General features: G+C 32.5%; 1 long non-coding RNA gene across 2 annotated transcripts in view; it reads right to left on the bottom strand.

Annotated features, from left to right (window-relative positions):
* The window catches only part of LOC143083931 (uncharacterized), a 46,047-nt gene extending 27,598 nt beyond the window's left edge, over window positions 1-18,449 (bottom strand). For both annotated transcript variants that reach the window (XR_012980946.1, XR_012980947.1), the window contains exon 1: window positions 18,300-18,449. This is a non-coding gene — a long non-coding RNA (uncharacterized LOC143083931). The remainder of the gene's footprint in view (window positions 1-18,299) is intronic.
* Window positions 18,450-18,471: the final 22 nt, after the last annotated feature.

Raw genomic sequence — 18,471 nt, 5'->3', positions numbered from 1 at the left:
GTTTAATCTTTAATCTTCAGTGGCGGATCCAGAACTTTTCCTAAAGGGGGGGGGGGGGGGGGCCTGCTCCAGTCATGCTTCAATGATTCCCTATATAATCAACCTAATTTTTCCCACAAAAGGGAATGATTCACAGTGGACAGGTGTAGTTACTGATAGTGTCAGAGCTACTAAGTATAACAACTCAATATACATTAGGATTAAGACTAAGTTTAGTAAAATGGGGGAAACAGTTAAAGAATTGTGATATATTACTCTTTTTAAGGGTAAATGATATTTATGTAAAGCAAAATTATATTCGGGTGAAATTTGATCCGGTGGAAAAAAATGTCACAGTAGTTGTTCTTATTTTTTTATCCGGAGGAAAATATTTTCCTGGGATATTTTTTCCTTTTTAATTCTATCTGGGTAGTTAACTTATAGAATAGTTATTAGAAAAAACTTTTCCTTTAAAAATACTATGAAATAATAATAGTGTATTTGAAATAAAGCGAAATTGTTAAAAAAAAATGTGTTATAATGGGAAATAATTTCACAAATTATCCTTGAAAAAATTTCATGAACATAAGGAAGAAAACCAGAAGTTATTTCAAAGATCGTAATTGTGAAAATAATATCATGATTAAATAAGGTTAGTGAAATACATGTAAAAGTGAGTTGTTTTCAGATCTTAGTACAAATATAAATTTAAAAGTAAGGTAGAAATATAGTTGCATTACTACTGTAAACAGTAATAGGAGAATTTGCTTATGATGATATTTTTAACTATATAAATAGTTTTGTCTGGGGACAGAGATGTAGTTGTTGATTATATGGAAATCAGATAAATCATAGCAGAACAATATATTGGAACAAAAGCATGTTTAACAGCTGGATAGTTTTTACCTGTGAAATGTTATCTGTCTTATTAAATCAAGTTTTAAGTTATCTTTTTATATAAATGAATATATAAAAAATAAGATTCAATGAAAAATTTCACTATAAAATAGATTTAGAAATATATTATATTAATATCTTTAAAATTTAAATAGCTCACAATTACCTCCCTTTGATAAATTATGCAAATTTGGTCTACCTTTGTGAAACATTTTATAATTATAGTCGGGTATATATTGATTGTGAATAACTTACATAGTAGTTAATGGAACTCTATTTTACACGGTTCTGTGAAATATAGTAAGGCAAATATATACCGGTACATACTATCCGCATAACACAGATAGATTTTCACTCCTCTGGAAAAAATCAACCAGTGAAATACTATGCCTGGAAAAAAATTACCCGGACAAATTATCCTAAGGATAAAATATCACAGAGGAAGAAATAAACCGTTACATTTACACTAAAACTTATATTTTTTAGCATGATTTATAGGGTAAAAGTTATAGTTTTGAAGGATTGAAACTTAGAGAACTTATAAGTTAAAATGAAGGCATATATAGAAACATAAATGGTGTTTATAATTTTAAACACATTTATTAGGTCTTTCCACTTTTCCGTGGAAAGACCTATTGGTTTTCTTCTGATTATTATTATTTTTTTCTGGCTAATTTTTTTCCTTGCTGTTTTTTTGTTTCGCAAGATGTCGCTTAGATTTTTGGAATATCATATCGAACAGTTTATACGCTTTTGAAACTGACCCTGCTTAACCGAACACTTTCTCATATAAGAGTTATCTCCCCAAACACTGTTTTTCTTGTTATCGCTTAATATTCGCAACCATATTTATTTTACCAAATTGTTCGTTATATCCTCAGGATGATTTGATTAATTTTGACCGAAGCTATCCGGAGACTCCATATGAGAGTTATTTCCCCTTTTATATTTGATATTAGTGATATGCATTTTTAACTGGAAAACCATAAGTGTTAAAGGCCTAGGGTCTTTTGATTTGAGGTCCTTGGTCCCAAAAAATGAAAATGAGGTAAAGGTCAAAGGTCAAGGTCATGATTAAAATTTTGATTTTGGCTTGTTATCTCTTATTTTCAGAAATCATATGGATATCGACAAAATATTTTCACAAAATTGTTAGTTACGACATGTCCTAACACATAAATCTTAGTCGAAAGGGTACGTAGACATTTGGCGCGAGTTTTCCTCCTTTTTAGCTCACCTGGCCCGAAGGGCCAAGTGAGCTTTTCCCATCACTTTGCGTCCGGCGTCCGTCGTCGTCGTCGTCCGTCGTCGTTAACTTTTACAAAAATCTTCTCCTCTGAAACTACTGGGCCAAATTGAACCAAACTTGGCCACAATCATCATTGGGGTATCTAGTTTAAAAAATGTGTGGCGTGACCCGATCAACCAACCAAGATGGCCGCCACGGCTAAAAATAGAACATAGGGGTAAAATGCAGTTTTTGGCTTATAACTCAAAAACCAAAGCATTTAAGGGAAATCTGACAAAGGGTAAATATGTTTATCAGGTCAAGATCTATCTGCCCTGAAATTTTCAGATGAATCAGTCAACCCGTTGTTGGGTTGCTGCCCCTGAATTGGTCATTTTGAGGAAATTTTGCTGTTTTTGGTTATTATCTTGAATATTATTATAGATAGAGATAAACTGTAAACAGCAATAATGTTCGGCAAAGTTAGATTTACAAATAAGGCAACATGACCGAAATGGTCAGTTGACCCCTTTAGGAGTTATTGCCCTTTATAGTCAATTTTTAACCATTTTTCATAAATCTAAGTAATCTTTTACAAAAATCTTCTCCTCTGAAACTACTGGGCCAAATTAATCCAAACTTGGCCACAATCATTTTTGGGGTATCTAGTTTAAAAAATGTGTGGCGTGACCCGGTCAACCAACCAAGATGGCGGCCACGGCTAAAAATAGAACATAGGGGTAAAATGCAGTTTTTGGCTTATAACTCAAAAACCAAAGCATTTAGAGGAAATCTGACGTGGGGTAAAAATGTTTATCAGGTCAAGATCTATCTGCCCTGAAATTTTCAGATGAATCAGTCAACCTGTTGTTGGGTTGCTGACCCTGAATTGGTAATTTTGAGGAAATTTTGCCGTTTTTGGTTATTATCTTGAATATTATTATAGATAGAGATAAACTGTAAACAGCAATAATGTTCAGCAAAGTTAGATTTACAAATAAGTCAACATGACCGAAATGGTCAGTTGACCCCTTAAGGAGTTATTGCCCTTTATAGTCAATTTTTAACCATTTTTCATAAATCTAAGTAATCTTTTACAAAAATCTTCTCCTCTGAAACTACTGGGCCAAATTAATCCAAAGTTGGCCACAATCATCTTTGGGGTATCTAGTTTAAAAAATGTGTGGCGTGACCCGGTCAACCAACCAAGATGGCCGCCACAGCTAAAAATAGAACATAGTGGTAAAATGCAGTTTTTGGCTTATAACTCAAAAACCAAAGCATTTAGAGGAAATCTGACATGGGGTGAATATGTTTATCAGGTCAAGATCTATCTGCCCTGAAATTTTCAGATGAATCGGTCAACCCGTTGTTGGGTTGCTGCCCCTGAATTGTTCATTTTGAGGAAATTTTGCTGTTTTTGGTTATTATCTTGAATATTATTATAGATAGAGATAAACTGTAAACAGCAATAATGTTCATCAAAGTAAGATTTACAAATAAGTCAACATGACCGAAATGTTCAGTTGACCCCTTTAGGAGTTATTGCCCTTTATAGTCAATTTTTAACCATTTTTCGTAAATCTTAGTTATCTTTTACAAAAATCTTCTCTGAAACTACTGGGCCAAATTAATTCAAACTTAACCACAATCATCTTTGAGGTACCTTGTTTGTAAAATGTGTCCGATGACCTGGCCATCCAACCAAGATGGCCACCATGGCTAAAAATAGAACAGGGATAAAATGTAGTTTTTTGCTTATAACTCTGAAACCAAATCATTTAGAGGAAATCTGACAAGGAGTTAAATTGTTAATCAAGTCAATATATATCTGCCCTTAAATATTCAAATGAATTGGACAACCGGTTGTTGGGTTGCTGCCCTCCAATTGGTAATTTTTAAAGAAATTTTGCTGTTTTTGGTTATTATCTTGAATACTATTATAGATAGCGATAAACTGTAAACAGCGATAATGTTCATCAAAGTAAGATCTACAAATAAGTCCACATGACCTAAATGGTCAATTGACCCCTTAAGGAGTTATTGCCCTTTATAGTCAATTTTTAACAATTTTCATTAATTTGGTAAATTTATGTAAATTTTTACCAAATATTTTTCTCTGTTACTAATGGGCAAAGTTCATTATAGATATAATTGTAAGAAGCAAGAATGTTCAGTAAAGTAAGAACTTCAAACACATCACCATCACCAAAATACAATTTTGTCATGAATCCATTTGTGCCCTTTGTTTAATATGCACATAGACCAAGGTGAGCAACACAGGCTCTTTAGAGCCTCTAGTTATATCTAATATCATATGTATGGCAATATAACTCATTAACAATATAAAGTAGAGGACTAGAGTCTTTTTATTTGAGGTCCTTGGTTTATGACCTTAAAATTGAGCTCAAGGTCATATGCTTATTTAACGCTCTAGATTTTGACCTTTGCTTTTACCTCATATGTACGCATGATAAAGCCATGGGACTTTTTGCATTAGGTTGTAAGCAATGTGACCTTTAAAAAAACAACCGGAAGTGACATTTTGTCAACCGGAAGTAGCTATTTTTTGTACTAAATCAATGTAAAAGTATATAGAACCATATATTTTTGGAATCAGTATCAAGTAAACTATCAAACAATACCAGAAGAAAACTTTTTAAACCGGAAGTAAAAGATTATCTCCCTTTTTAGCTCACCTGACCTGGAAGGTCAAGTGAGTTTTTCTCATCACTTGGCGTCCGTCGTCCGTCGTCCGTAAACTTTTACAAAAATCTTCTCCTCTGAAACTACTGGGCCAAATTCTACCAAACTTGGCCACAATCATCCTTGGGATATCTAGTTTAAAAAATGTGTGGCGTGACCCGTCAAACCAACCAAGATGGCCGCCATGGCTAAAAATAGAACATAGGGGTAAAATGCAGTTTTTGGCTTATAACTCAAAAAACCAAAGCATTTAGAGCAAATCTGACATGGGGGTTAAATTGTTTATCAGGTGAAGATCTATCTGCCCTGAAATTTTCAGACGAATCGGATAACCTGTTGTTGGGTTGCTGCCCCTGAAATGGTTATTTTAAGGAAATTTTGCAGTTTTTGGTTATTATCTTGAATACTATTATAGATAGAGATAAACTGTAAACAGCAATAATGTTCAGCAGAGTAAGACCTACAAATAATTCAACATGACCAAAATTGCCAGTCGACCCCTTAAGGAGTTATTGCCCTTTATAGTCAATTTTTAACAACTTTTCATAATTTTTTGTAACTTTTCTAAAAATCTTCTTCTCTAAAACTACTTTGCCAAATTTAATCAAACTAGGCGACAATTATCATTGTGGTTTATAGTTTAAAAAATGTGTCCGATGACCCAGCCTACCAAACAAAATGGCCGACATGGCTAAAATTAGAACATAGTGGTAAAATGCAGTTTTTGCTTTATATCTTTGAAACCAAGACATTTAGGGCAAATCTTTCAAGATTTTAATGTCCATCAGAATAAGATATATCCCCTCACAAATTTTCAGTTGAATCGGACAACCTATTATCTTGAATACTATTATAGATAGAGATAAACTGTAAACAGCAATAATGTTCAGCAAAGTAAGATCTACAAATAAGTCAGCATGATCAAAATTGTTAGAGAACCCCCTAAGGAGTTATTGCCCTTTAGAGTCAATATTAAACAACTTTTCCTCATTTTTGTAACTTGTATAAAAATCTTTTCTAAAACTACTTGGCCAATTTAACCAAACTTGGCCACAATCATAATACTAGGGTATCTATTTTTAAAAAGAGTGTCTAATGACCCCGTCTACCAACAAAGATGGCCGACATCAGTAAACACATTAACAGGTGAGCGACACAGGCTCTTGAGAGCCTCTAGTTTATATATTTTTCTATATAGAAACCATATATTTTTGGAGTCAGCGTAGAATAAGCTGTCATTTGATACTGAAACTGACATTTAAAATCAAATTTTAATATTTTCATTTTTAAATAGATTCTTACTGGTGGAAAGACCTTCAATTGTTCTCTGAACAATTGGTTTTTAATTGTATCATGTTATGGTGTTTTAATGGAGATGAAATTATAAAACAAATATTTGATTACATGTGTATTCATTGGTCTACACTATATTTTAATTTTTATCATTATCCGCATGATTTTGATTTTTCTTTTAATCTGATGTTTAGTAATTGTCGTTTGTTTATGTGGTTCATAAGTGTTTCTCGTTTTTTATGTAGATTAGACCATTAGTTTTCCTGTTTGATTGTTTTTTTCACTAGTAATTCTTGGGGCCCTTTATAGCTTGCTGTTTAGTGTGAGCCAAGGCTCCGTGTTGACAACCGTACTTTTACCTATAATGGTTTACTTTTATGAATTGTGACTTGGATGGAAAGTTGTGTCATTGTAACTGATACCACATCTTCTATCTATCATGTCTATGACATCCTGTTTGATATAAAGTTAAAAAAAAGGATAGAAATTTATGTTTTCTTGAATTTGACAGTTATATATGCATATGATGTCAAGATAAACCTGCTTTTCATTTAAGATTTTTTTTTAACATATATCTTGGGAGTTTTATAGCACTATTTTATTTTTATTAAGTTTTTTTATAAAATTATAAAATGTTTTTGAAATTTGTGGATACATGGTTAAATTAATTTTAAAAGCTTGTAAACAGGAGAAAATTTGTTTACCTCCACTCTTCCAGCTTTGTGCAGTGATGGTTATTTTTTGTTAAATACAATGAAATCTTATGTGAAATTTTGCTGATTTACTGGACAGGATAAAACTTTATTCATATCAAGTATTTTTTTATTTGAATATGTTGACACAAATAAATTATGCACACTTTAAAAATTTTTTTTTTTACAAAGACTGATATCATAAATATATAGGAAAACAATGGTGGTATTAATTCAATAATAATACAATAGTAAACATGGTAAAGTTAAATATATGCATTGAAATTTTGACAATTTTTATTTTTGACTTATAGTTCTCTATAGATTGGAAATTTGCACTTTATGTTGTTTTTATGCAATTTACTAATGAACTTATAAGCCAATGCTTTATTATGTTTATTGATATGCTTTAACCATTGTTACTGCATTACAAAATAGTGATCAATTTAAATATTTGTAATATATTTATTTTTCTGTTTAAGAATTATGGTACTTTATAAATATGAAAGTAGGCATAGAATGTTGATGGTTATAAATGCCTGAAAACGCGAAACCCAATTTGATGTTAATTAAATTTTACAACTTAATTCTTGTTACCTTTTAATGTATTACAATGTACCTTAACATTTGTCATAAATGTACAACATGTACATAGATAAAAACTTTAATAAAGAAAAATTATGAGTAGGAATAGTTAATTTCCGTACATAACTTTAGTTTAAGTGAATGGATCTGTATGAAATTTAAACTCAAGGATGGAAACTTGAAAAGTAAAGTTGGGATTGATTTTGGGGGTTATGTTCCAAACAGTTTAGGAATTAAGGTCCTAAAAAGGGGTCCAAATAAGCATTTTTTTTGAAGATATTAATTTGATGTTTGGTTTTTTATTTTATCATTGCAAGTTACAAAGAAGTTTGAATTTTGTTGCAGTGTAATGATTTTGGGCAGAGTTATGGTCCCTTTACTTTTGAAAATTCACTAAAATAATCAGTTTTCCCAGGAACATATATATTAACATTAGATATACTGTTCCCAGGTTTTCCTCACCTTTTTTGTCATTTTTGAATATATGGATTTGATAATTAGTATATAAATTTATCATAACAAGTAACAGTTCAAGTTTAAATTTTTTATTTGGTCTGATAATTTTGTGCAGAGTAATGGTTGTTGGGATTAGAAAATTATCTGAAATAATCAGTTTTAAACACTTTTTTTGTCATGCTTAAATACATTGACTTGATATTTGTTTTAATGTTTACAATGACAAGTTATAAATCAAGTTACAATTTTGTTCCAATACAATGAATTTTTTTAATTTGTAGGGGATTTTGCATTGCCATGCAATACTCACAGAATGTTTGTTGTACGCCCGTTTACAGTCAGAGGTACTACTTGTACAATTTATTTTTATTTACTTGAAGTAAAAAAAATAAGTAAATAAATAATTTTTGAATAATCTCCCCTTAATTTTCTTTAAAATTTACTTGTATAAGTAAATTTTTCTTACAATCCCACAAAAGTCATTAAGTTTTGAGATGTAAATTTATGCCTTTCATGATTTTTCCCTGGTTTACTGATTTTTTTTTATTAGAGTAATTAAGTAATTGCGCAAGGCCTTCAAAAATTGCTCCTTGGGAGCATGTAAATGAGCAGTGTTCTGAAGATAACAGACAAATGAGATTTTCATTGTCTATTAAATTACACTTAAATGATTAGTAAAGACATCTGCAAAGGGCAGATAATTTAAAATTCTATTACAGCAAAGAAATTATAAAAATTTAATAAAAGAAGATAGGATGACTTTTTTACTTTCAAAAGTAAAAAAATCTGAATGTTTAAGGGACATAACTCAGCCAATATTATTTTAAAAATATATTTAAATTAATATTACTTCTGCAAGTAATTAAAAATAACTTGTACAAGTAATACTCCTGACTGACGTATTATGGTTTATCATTGAAAGTTTGTCCGTCTGTGTGTTCGTTCGTTTTTAACATGTTGGACATTAACTGAAAAACGCTTTAACTAATATGCATAAAACTTTGGTAAATTGTTTATATCTATTGACGTGAGTTGCTTTTCTTTTTTATAATGATATACTGGATTTACCGTTTCCTACTTTTATTTATTAAAAAAGGGGAGATTCTCCAGTTTACAGACAATAACCTTAAAAATAATTTCACCAACTTGCAAGAAACTGTGGTGAATTGTTAAATTCTATTTTCATGAGCTTCCTTTTGATTTTTATAAATTTTATACTATACCTTTTTTGATTTATGGGGTTTAATTCTATACAAAAAGGGGGATTTTCCAGTTTTCGGACAGTAACTTAAAAATGTCAATTTAAATTGTTTATATCTATATTGTTGTAAGCTTTCTTTTGGTTTTTATAAATTGAAGATTTTACGTTTCCGAGTTTGGACAATATCCTTAAAGTGCTTAAAGCAGTTTTTATTAAGATTTGATGACTTATTTTTATTTATTAAGATAACCTCCCTTTAGTTTTTTTTATAAATTTTTGATGAAACATTGAGAAGTTATTGAATAAAATTGAGAAAGGAAATGGGGAATGTGTCAAACTGACAAAAGATTTACTAAGTCACTAATTGCCCAACAGCATACTAAGTATTGCCCAACAGCATACTTAGTATTGCGCAACAGCACAGTGTATTGCACAACAGCAAGAAATCTTTAGTTGAATATAAATTGAATTTATACAATGTTCATTTAAAATTGTCTATTTACATGGTTTACTTTAACAAAAATATAATCTGAAACTTGTAGGTAAAATTTTACCAGACATGGCTACAATAATAATTGGAGTATGTATTTTTTTTGTAAAATATGTACTCTGACCCTGTCCGCCCGCCAATGAAGATGGCAGACATGGTAAAAAAAATAACACAGTGTAAAATGCAATTTTGTCTATTATTTAGTTATTAACTGTAATGAATTGAGATAATCTGACAAGAGCAATTTTGGAGAGTATGTGTCCTCTGTAGAATATGCACTTAGACTAAGGTCAACAACACAGGCTCTTTAGAGCCTATAGTTATTTTAAAGTTAAAGAATTGAATGCTTTTTAAAAAAAAATTTATGCAGATATATAATGTTACGAAGTTTTAAATGTCTGTCATATGTACATGTCATTGACCTGATTTTCACTGTTGAGTTACTGCTTTTTATTTTAAAAGCACTTGTTACATTTTATAATGATGTTTAAATGGCTGTTAGCAGGCTGGTAAGTCTTTTTTGAAGATTTTTGTATTCCTTTTTGGAAACTATTTATGGGCTATAGCTATTTAATTATAAAAAATGTAGCACTATTTAGTTTCTGGATAGGTTGCAATTGTTCAACTTGATTAAAGGTTTTAATACCAATACCCCTGTTACAGGGGTACTGTTAAGAATGTTGGCGACAGGGGTATGGGTTAGAATGTTGGCAAACAGGGGTACTGTTCAGAATGTTAGCGACGTTGCCAAACAGGGGTACTGGTTAGAATGTTGGCGACGTTGGCGACGTTGGCGAACAGGGGTACTGGTTAGAATGTTGGCGACGTTGGCGACGTTGGCGAACAGGGATACTGGTAAGAATGTTGGCGAACAGGGGTACTGGTTAAAATGTTGGCGACGTTGGCGACGTTGGCGAACAGGGGTTCTGGTTAGAATGTTGGCGACGTTAGCGACGTTGGCGAACAGGGGTACTGGTTAGAATGTTGGCGACGTTGGCGATGTTGGCGAACAGGGGTACTGGTTAGAATGTTGGCGACGTTGGCGACGTTGGCGAACAGGGATACTGGTAAGAATGTTGGCGACGTTGGCGAACAGGGGTACTGGTTAAAATGTTGGCGACGTTGGCGAACATCGGTTCTGGTTAGAATGTTGGCGACGTTGGCGAACAGGGGTACTGGTTAGAATGTTGGCGACGTTGGCGACGTTAGCGAACAGGGGTACTGGTTAGAATGTTGGCGACGTTGGCGAACAGGGGTTCTGGTTAGAATGTTGGCGACGTTGGCGAACAGGGGTACTGGTTAGAATGTTGGCGACGAATTGGTGAACAGGTTAGAATGTTGGCGACGTTGGCGACGTTGGCGAACAGGGGTACTGTTCAAAATGTTGGCGACGTTGGCGACGTTGGCGAACCGGGTACTGTTCAGAATGTTGGCGACGTTGGCGACATTTACGAACATTTCCCCAATCCTGTACCAGCCTGAAAAGGTGCCCAAAGCAAGCATTTTTCTAGTTTAAGGATAATAACTTGTGTATAAGTATTTCAATTGCTCTGAAATTGTATCACAATGTTCAAAACCACAAGTAGAAGGTTTAGATTCATTTGTGGGGTAATGGGTCCAAAGTTTAGGAATTAAGGGCCAAAAAGGGGTAAAAACAATCAAGACAATAACTTACAAGTGTGTAATTGTATGGAACTCTCTAAAATTGTACCACAATGTTCCATATAACATGGGGGAGGCTGGTATTAGGTTTTGGATTAATTGCCCAAAATATGTAGGAATTAGGGAACAAAAAAGGACCAAAAAGAAGCATGTTTCTAGTTTCCAAACAATAACTTGTGTTTAAGTGAATGGATATCTCTGAAATTGTACTACAAGGTTCCATATTACAAAGGAAAAGATGAGATTGAATTGAAGGGTTATTGCTTAAAGGGGGGGGGGGCAACAAGTTGGGGAAGGGTTTTTTTTTAAGGGATTCTTTTTTTTTCAAAATTTTTCAACTTTCGAATTTTGAAAAGTTTCAGAAGAAATCTTCAATTGCACAGTATTGTGCAGTAGATTTGTTGGATCTTTGACCACATTTATTTTGTGACAAAAACCTTTATTTTGTCAAAAATTCGATCACAATCCAAATTCAGACAGTATCAAGCTTGAATATTGTGACCAAATTTGCCCTAACCACTGCGGTCGTATAAAGTTGCACACCCGCGGAGCACTTGGTTGTTGTTGAGGGACCCCCCTTTTTGGGAAAAAAATTGGTTGCTTAAATAGGGAATCACTGAAGCTCGACTGGAACGGGCCCCGTCTTAGGCAGTCAGTGGACCCCCACTTATCCACGTAATCATTATCTGTTAACTTAATATCTAAAATTGTAAAAACTGTTTCTCCTTTAATATTCTTATGAGCTTAATTATTTTACCAAACTAGGGCACAAGAAATCTTCAAAGGGATATCTAGATTGGACATTTTCTAAGGGGATCCACAGAACTCTGTGTCTCATCTGCAGTTGCTGCTGTTAGTGTAATGTAAAAGTGTGATGTTGACTTAAAAAGTGAGTATATTTATCAGTAAAATACAGAATTAAAAGAATATATATATGTGTATAAAATACTCGTATATAAACTACGGTTTTTATATACTGATAATAAAATCAATGTTATACCAATAACAAAAATATATGTTGTGTACAAGTTGTAATGTTGTACAAATTATAATTTGTACAGAATTTTTGTACAAGTTATCAGTGTTCAATGACCTGCTGAACAAAAATGGATGATGCGAGCACACAATCTTTTGCTTTCGATATTTCTGTCATATTTTCGCAACTTCATGATACAGTCTAATACTGAGCATTGATGCAATAACATTATAAGACCACACAAAGATTTTGTATGGATATGAATATTGTATAAGGACAAAAATAAAATTAGAATTTAAACCATTCTGGTATCCTCATTTCCTGTTTGAAGACAATGAGAATAGCACTAAATGTTAGGTTGAAGTATACTTTTTTTTAATTTAAAACATTACACTAGTACATTTTATAAGATAAACCTGTATGACCTGTTGCAAGAAGGTAGGTGTCCAAAAAAGGGGCTAGGATGAAATTTGAAAAAAATAGGCAGGACAGGAGTTTTGAGTAAAAAAAAAAGGCAGGATGAGACACTTGCAAAAAAAAGTCAGGACGACAATTTAGGAAAAAAAAAGTCAGAATAAACTAAAAAAAAAAAGGCAGGACCGAACAGAGTGAAAAAAATAAAAAGGCTGGACAGAGATTACAGCTAAAAAAAAGGCAGGACAAAATTTTCCATCCTAGCTCCCCTCTCCCCCCCCCCCCCCCCCCCCCAATAAAAATCAAATGGTAGCTCCCTAATTATAAATTACAAAAAATCCTTAATCTCACCATTGCACATGTCAGAAATGCGAAATATGTGGACTCATCTTTAAAATTCCTTAGTAATAACCCTGATTGATTGGTAAGGTTACCGTAGTATTTGATTATTTTACGAAAAAATTGTACCCTGAATTTTATTTTTAGATTGCAGCAACAGAATGAAGAATTCCTAGAGTCTAATACGGTTAATTTAACAGGATTTTATCATTGAATCAACATCCTACAAGAATATAATATACAAATAAATGAAAGAATCCATGGGTACTAATAGTAATTTTGTGCAGGGGAGAACATTTAAACAATACTTTAATGTAAGAGACATACAGTGGTGTATTTTTAAAGAGACCGAAAGAACCTGTAATAACTTGCCATGAGTATATTTTCCCAACCAGAAGCTCGTTGATAATAATATACAATTTAAATTAAAATTATTGTATGAACATTACAGATAAAGTCTCAAAAGAGCAAAATTTAATTTAGTTTTAAATGAAACGTTAAAGTACAAAACATTGAAATAAAAATAACTTTTACAAACTTTTAGTCCTTTCCATGTTGTCGGACATGTAGAAAGTTTATGCTTTAACCATTTATGTAGCTCCATATAGGGGACTGGATCCCTGCCCCCTAAAAGAAAACGCCTTCGAATCCGACAGCAATCAATCGATAAAAAAACACCAAACAAAAATCTAAAGGGAAACATGCCATTCGTACACTTGATACATATAGCATGCTCTCCATTGTGAATCAAAGCTAAATCAACACAGATTTTTTTTATGTTTTTTTTAACATGATAAGGTTCCTACCTTGGTGCAGGCGTTTGAATAAATTATTTTTAGAATATTAAGTTGATAAATGGATTAGAAAAAAAATCATGAAAGAATGAACATCTTTCGTTCTGTCTTTTGCAAGTTAGACTCTTTTCCCTGAGTAATTTGTTTCAAAGTTGATCAACAAATATAACTAAAATCCAGGATGCGAGTCATCGATGTACATGACATTGCTTGTCTTCTTGCTGTATTGTCGCGCCTGTGACATGCGAAAGATCCAGCTAACTATTCTACGGTGTTAGCTATTTGTATTGAGCCTGATATTTTATATGGTAATTGACTTGAACTGGAGGCTTCATACCTTGTGTACAGATGGCATGTATAACGAAAGTCTGTATTGTGTCTGTTGGCCTTGACCTCATTTTCATTGTCAAGCAACTGCTTGAAAACAAATTTCTATTTTTGTTATGTTAATTTCTCACTTACCTATTAGTGAACTACCGAATTGGACTATTCACCGGGTTTGTAATAACACGGGTAACAGGATGGGTACTACATTTATATGTGGAGCAGGATCTGCATACCCTTCAGGAGCACCCGAGATCAAACCCATGGTGGGGTTCGTGTTGCTTCGTCATTAGTTTTTTATGTGTCTTGTGTACTATTATTTGTTTAATTTGCACAGGTCATTGGTCAATGTTAAATTTATGGTTCATTGGTCAATATGTAATTTTCATGGTTTTGTCTGTTTCTTGTTTAAGATATGGGCGACGTTTTTCTATTTTTTTGGTTTATTTATCACTAAAATTCAAACGACTGTGGTTTATCTCACATTGACTTCATTTTCATGGATCTTTGACAATGTGTGGTGTATGTGACACTTGTACTAAAACTCTATCAATGGACTATCAGCATAAAATAACTCGTGAATAGAAAAGCAGGCGAGACGATTCAGCTTGAGCATTCTTGTTACATCTTATGTTATAAGTTATAAGTGAGACATTATTGGTTAGAGCTTACAAGACTGACTGATTGTTGAGGACCAAGAAATTTGAACAACAAGAAAGAAATAAAGAAAGGTTGTATAAAACATGCTCACTACCAAAAAGAAAACATATTTACTTTCTATAATATTATCTAAAATATGTTACTGTTAAATTCATGTGAAGGCTCGATTCGTGTTCATTTCCCATAAAAAAAAAATAATCATGTGATAGCTCGATTCACTTTAATTTCATAGGTAGACAATTTGTCTGTAGTTTAGATAATTCTTTTACACTAACCGTGATTTTGAAAGTGCTTTAGGTCAAGGACAAAAAAATGCAGTTTTTTGCAATTGAACACTCTTTTACTTGTAATGTAAAAGATGAAGAAAACCGAATTAGACTCCATATAGTAATAGACTGAAATATCTTTGGTAGAAGGGTTACTGTTTCGTGAGAATTTAACTAATATTTCTTTTTATATTTAGAATATGTATTTTAATTGGATTCTGCCATACTACCCTAAAAATTAGTCCAGCTTTTCATTCAAAATCTACTGCTTTCAAAATTTTTATGCTATATATATTAAAACCACACAAAGAACAATAAGAAGCAAAGTTCTATTTTCTAACCGTTGAATAGAAAATATCAATGTTGGTCAAAATAAGAAATGTGGTTATAATTTTCAACGCAACTTTAATTCACCAAAGTTTTAGTTAGATATACGCAATTGTAGTCAATTGTACGGCCTTGATAAAGTGAGTAAAAGTCGCAATAAAAGGTTTAAACATGTGAAATATGAATATGAAACAATTCATATGAGAATTTTAACTGCCTAATGTTAAACAAAACAATTTACAAACAACAAATATGACCGAAATGAACCAACCACAACCACTAGACCACAGGTTCCTGACTTGGTCCAAGGTTCATGTTATAAAAATATCTTGAAACGTGTGCTTATTCTTTTAAATTACTTTTAAATTATTACTGATAATAAACTGTCATGGTATCAGAAGGATCTTTTCTTTCTATAGGAGAAACGTGAACTATATTAAAGACTTCATTGCAATTCAAGTGCTACAAGAAAGTGTGAAAGAGCAACAGTTTTAATATAGACGACTGCATATATAATCTATATATCTAATCTACATATTTAGTTCTATTAATAAAACAAGGAGATGTGGTATGCCTCCCAACTAACAACAACATAACAAGGATACCATATATATATAACCATAATGTTCAACGTCAGCCGTCGACAAAATCGGTTCAACCCGCCACATTTATATGCACCTCTGCCCCAAGACGGACAAAGTCATGTTATAGATATGTCTTTGTGCAGTTATACATTTAGTTTGATGAACGATATTCTGACATTGTGCTGTACATCTAGATGACATCTATTTTTTTTGTCGGAGCTATTCAGAACTTCTTGTATGGTGTTGACTGCTTAATATTGAAGAGCTGTATTGGTGACCTCTGTCTGATGGTTTTGTATTTGTTGCTTATGTGATTGAATTTTACTGTCTATATGACAGCTCCTTTTCCGTCTTTCACATGAATCAACAAAAAAAAACATCATTGCTCATGGAAAGCTGTAAAAGTCTACTTGATAACTAGTGAAACTAATCGTAAGAAAAAAAAAACGCACTGATCTACGCCAAAAACATTGAATAACACAAATTATGACATACAACACATAACGACAATCAAAAATGAGAAGTCGTGGCTTGAAACAGGCACATAAAGAATGTTGTCATAAAGTTCATCAAAAGAATCCTCTTCAATGTATTAATGTGTTGATATGAAAGAATACATATAGCCATGGAGTTTTAAAATAAAATACTTGTTTTTATCCCAAACCAACTTATGATATTTGTTGATGATTGATTGATTGTTGATGGCTTTATGTCCAGTGGCAAACATTTCACGAAGGTTCAGGACGAGAACAAGTTAACAATAAATACAACAGGTACTAGTAGGTCTTGTAATAATAGAGGCCCACCGGGATGATGATCGGGAGGAATTTCGACTTCCACTGGAAAATAAAGGTATATTAGATAGGGACAGAAATTTTGCCATGCAACAGGAAGAGTTGTTGCAAGGGTTCTTAGCATGCAGAGATCTTGTCACTCTCCTTACACGAGGCATTGGATTTAACCTCCCCATATGCATTCTGACAGGACGTAGCTGCAAACTTGATACATCTTGCACAGCCAGACGGACGCTCCACTTTGAGAAGCTTTTTACTGCTGGTCGGAACAGGACCAAATGACCATATTTCTATTCCCAACTCCCCCTTGGGGCTTATGATGTTTGTGAAAGCATAACCGAGTTTTTATTCTCAGGTCTTGAACTTGATTACAACTTTCTGTACTTAAAAATGATTGAATTTTCAATACTGTGAAATGACTGAAATTTTCAATACTGTAAAATGACTGAAATTTTCAGTACTGTAAAATGACTGAAATATACAGTACTGAAAAAGTACTAAAACTTTTAGTACTGAAAAATGACTGAAATTTTCAGTACTGAAAAATGACTGAAATTTTCAGTACTGAAAAATGACTGAAATTTTCAGTACTGAAAAATGACTGAAATTTTCAGTACTGAAAAAAGACTGAAATTTTCAGTATTGTAAACAACTTTTTCCCAACATTACTGAAAATGATATAAAAATTAATGTACTGAATAGTGATGTTTTCTAAAAGTACTGTTTATATAGCGGCATTTAATGTACTGATTAGTGATGTTTTCTAAAAGTACTGTTTATATAGTGGCATTTAATGTACTGATTAGTGATGTTTCCTAAAAGTACTGTTTATATAGCGGCATTTAATGTACATGTAATTGCTAGTCAAATTGTTGGTAGTGTACAAGTTTAAAATAGTTATTATCTACAAAACATTCATTGTACTCTTATGTGTGCTGCCGAGAGTATATAAATATAAATAATCTATCTCGAATGCTCAAATTTACCATTAAACGTGACAAAGTCTTTACGATATAATACATGACGAACGTTACGTACGCGCTATGTGTTTGCGCCATACAACATATGAATTAGATGTTTAATTAATATCATTATATGTAAAACTGATTGATCAAACACACAATAGATTACATTCGTCAAAATAGCAAGTATGTGCTCACTTGATATTTCAAAGACAATTGGTGTATACGTTGAATCATGTACAGAGCTATATGATAAAAAGATAATTAGAAATAAACACGAGTGTCACATACATATGTTGTCAGTTTGTTTTAGATTTATAAGTTTGACTGTCCCTTTGGTATCTTTCGTCCATCTTTTATATGGAGTAGCATGTGCTAATCCTGGCAGATCACATGCGGTTTACTTTTTTAAGGGATCGCGGTGATTTTATATTGTGTATTGTGTACCATTGATTGTTTTTCAATCCTTTTAAATTTTGGCAATGACATTATATCAGTACAAATAATCCTGTGATATCATTTATCTTTCTAGTTCTATTGTTTTCTTCCCCACCATTAGCCCAATTATCTAAATCTCATTGAACAGCCCGTTACATGTACAATGGTATGTATGTTAAAATTGTAAAAGAAATAACACTGACAGAAGTTAAATACTGTTTAGTTTACTTACCGGATAATGCTGTTGAAATATTTCTTCAAGTTCTACTTCATGTCAATATTCGAACATTTAAAATACACAATACGCTTGTCATTCACAAAAACATATACTTTCCCACACACGTATAGTTACTTAAAGACAAACTGACACATATTCTTTGGAATTGCGATTTTTAAACTGTGTT

This window comes from Mytilus galloprovincialis, chromosome 7, assembly GCF_965363235.1.
Source record: "Mytilus galloprovincialis chromosome 7, xbMytGall1.hap1.1, whole genome shotgun sequence".
NCBI lineage: Eukaryota > Metazoa > Mollusca > Bivalvia > Mytilida > Mytilidae > Mytilus > Mytilus galloprovincialis.
The sequence above is the reverse complement of the archived record's forward strand: the minus strand, read 5'-3'. Positions and strand labels throughout refer to the sequence as shown.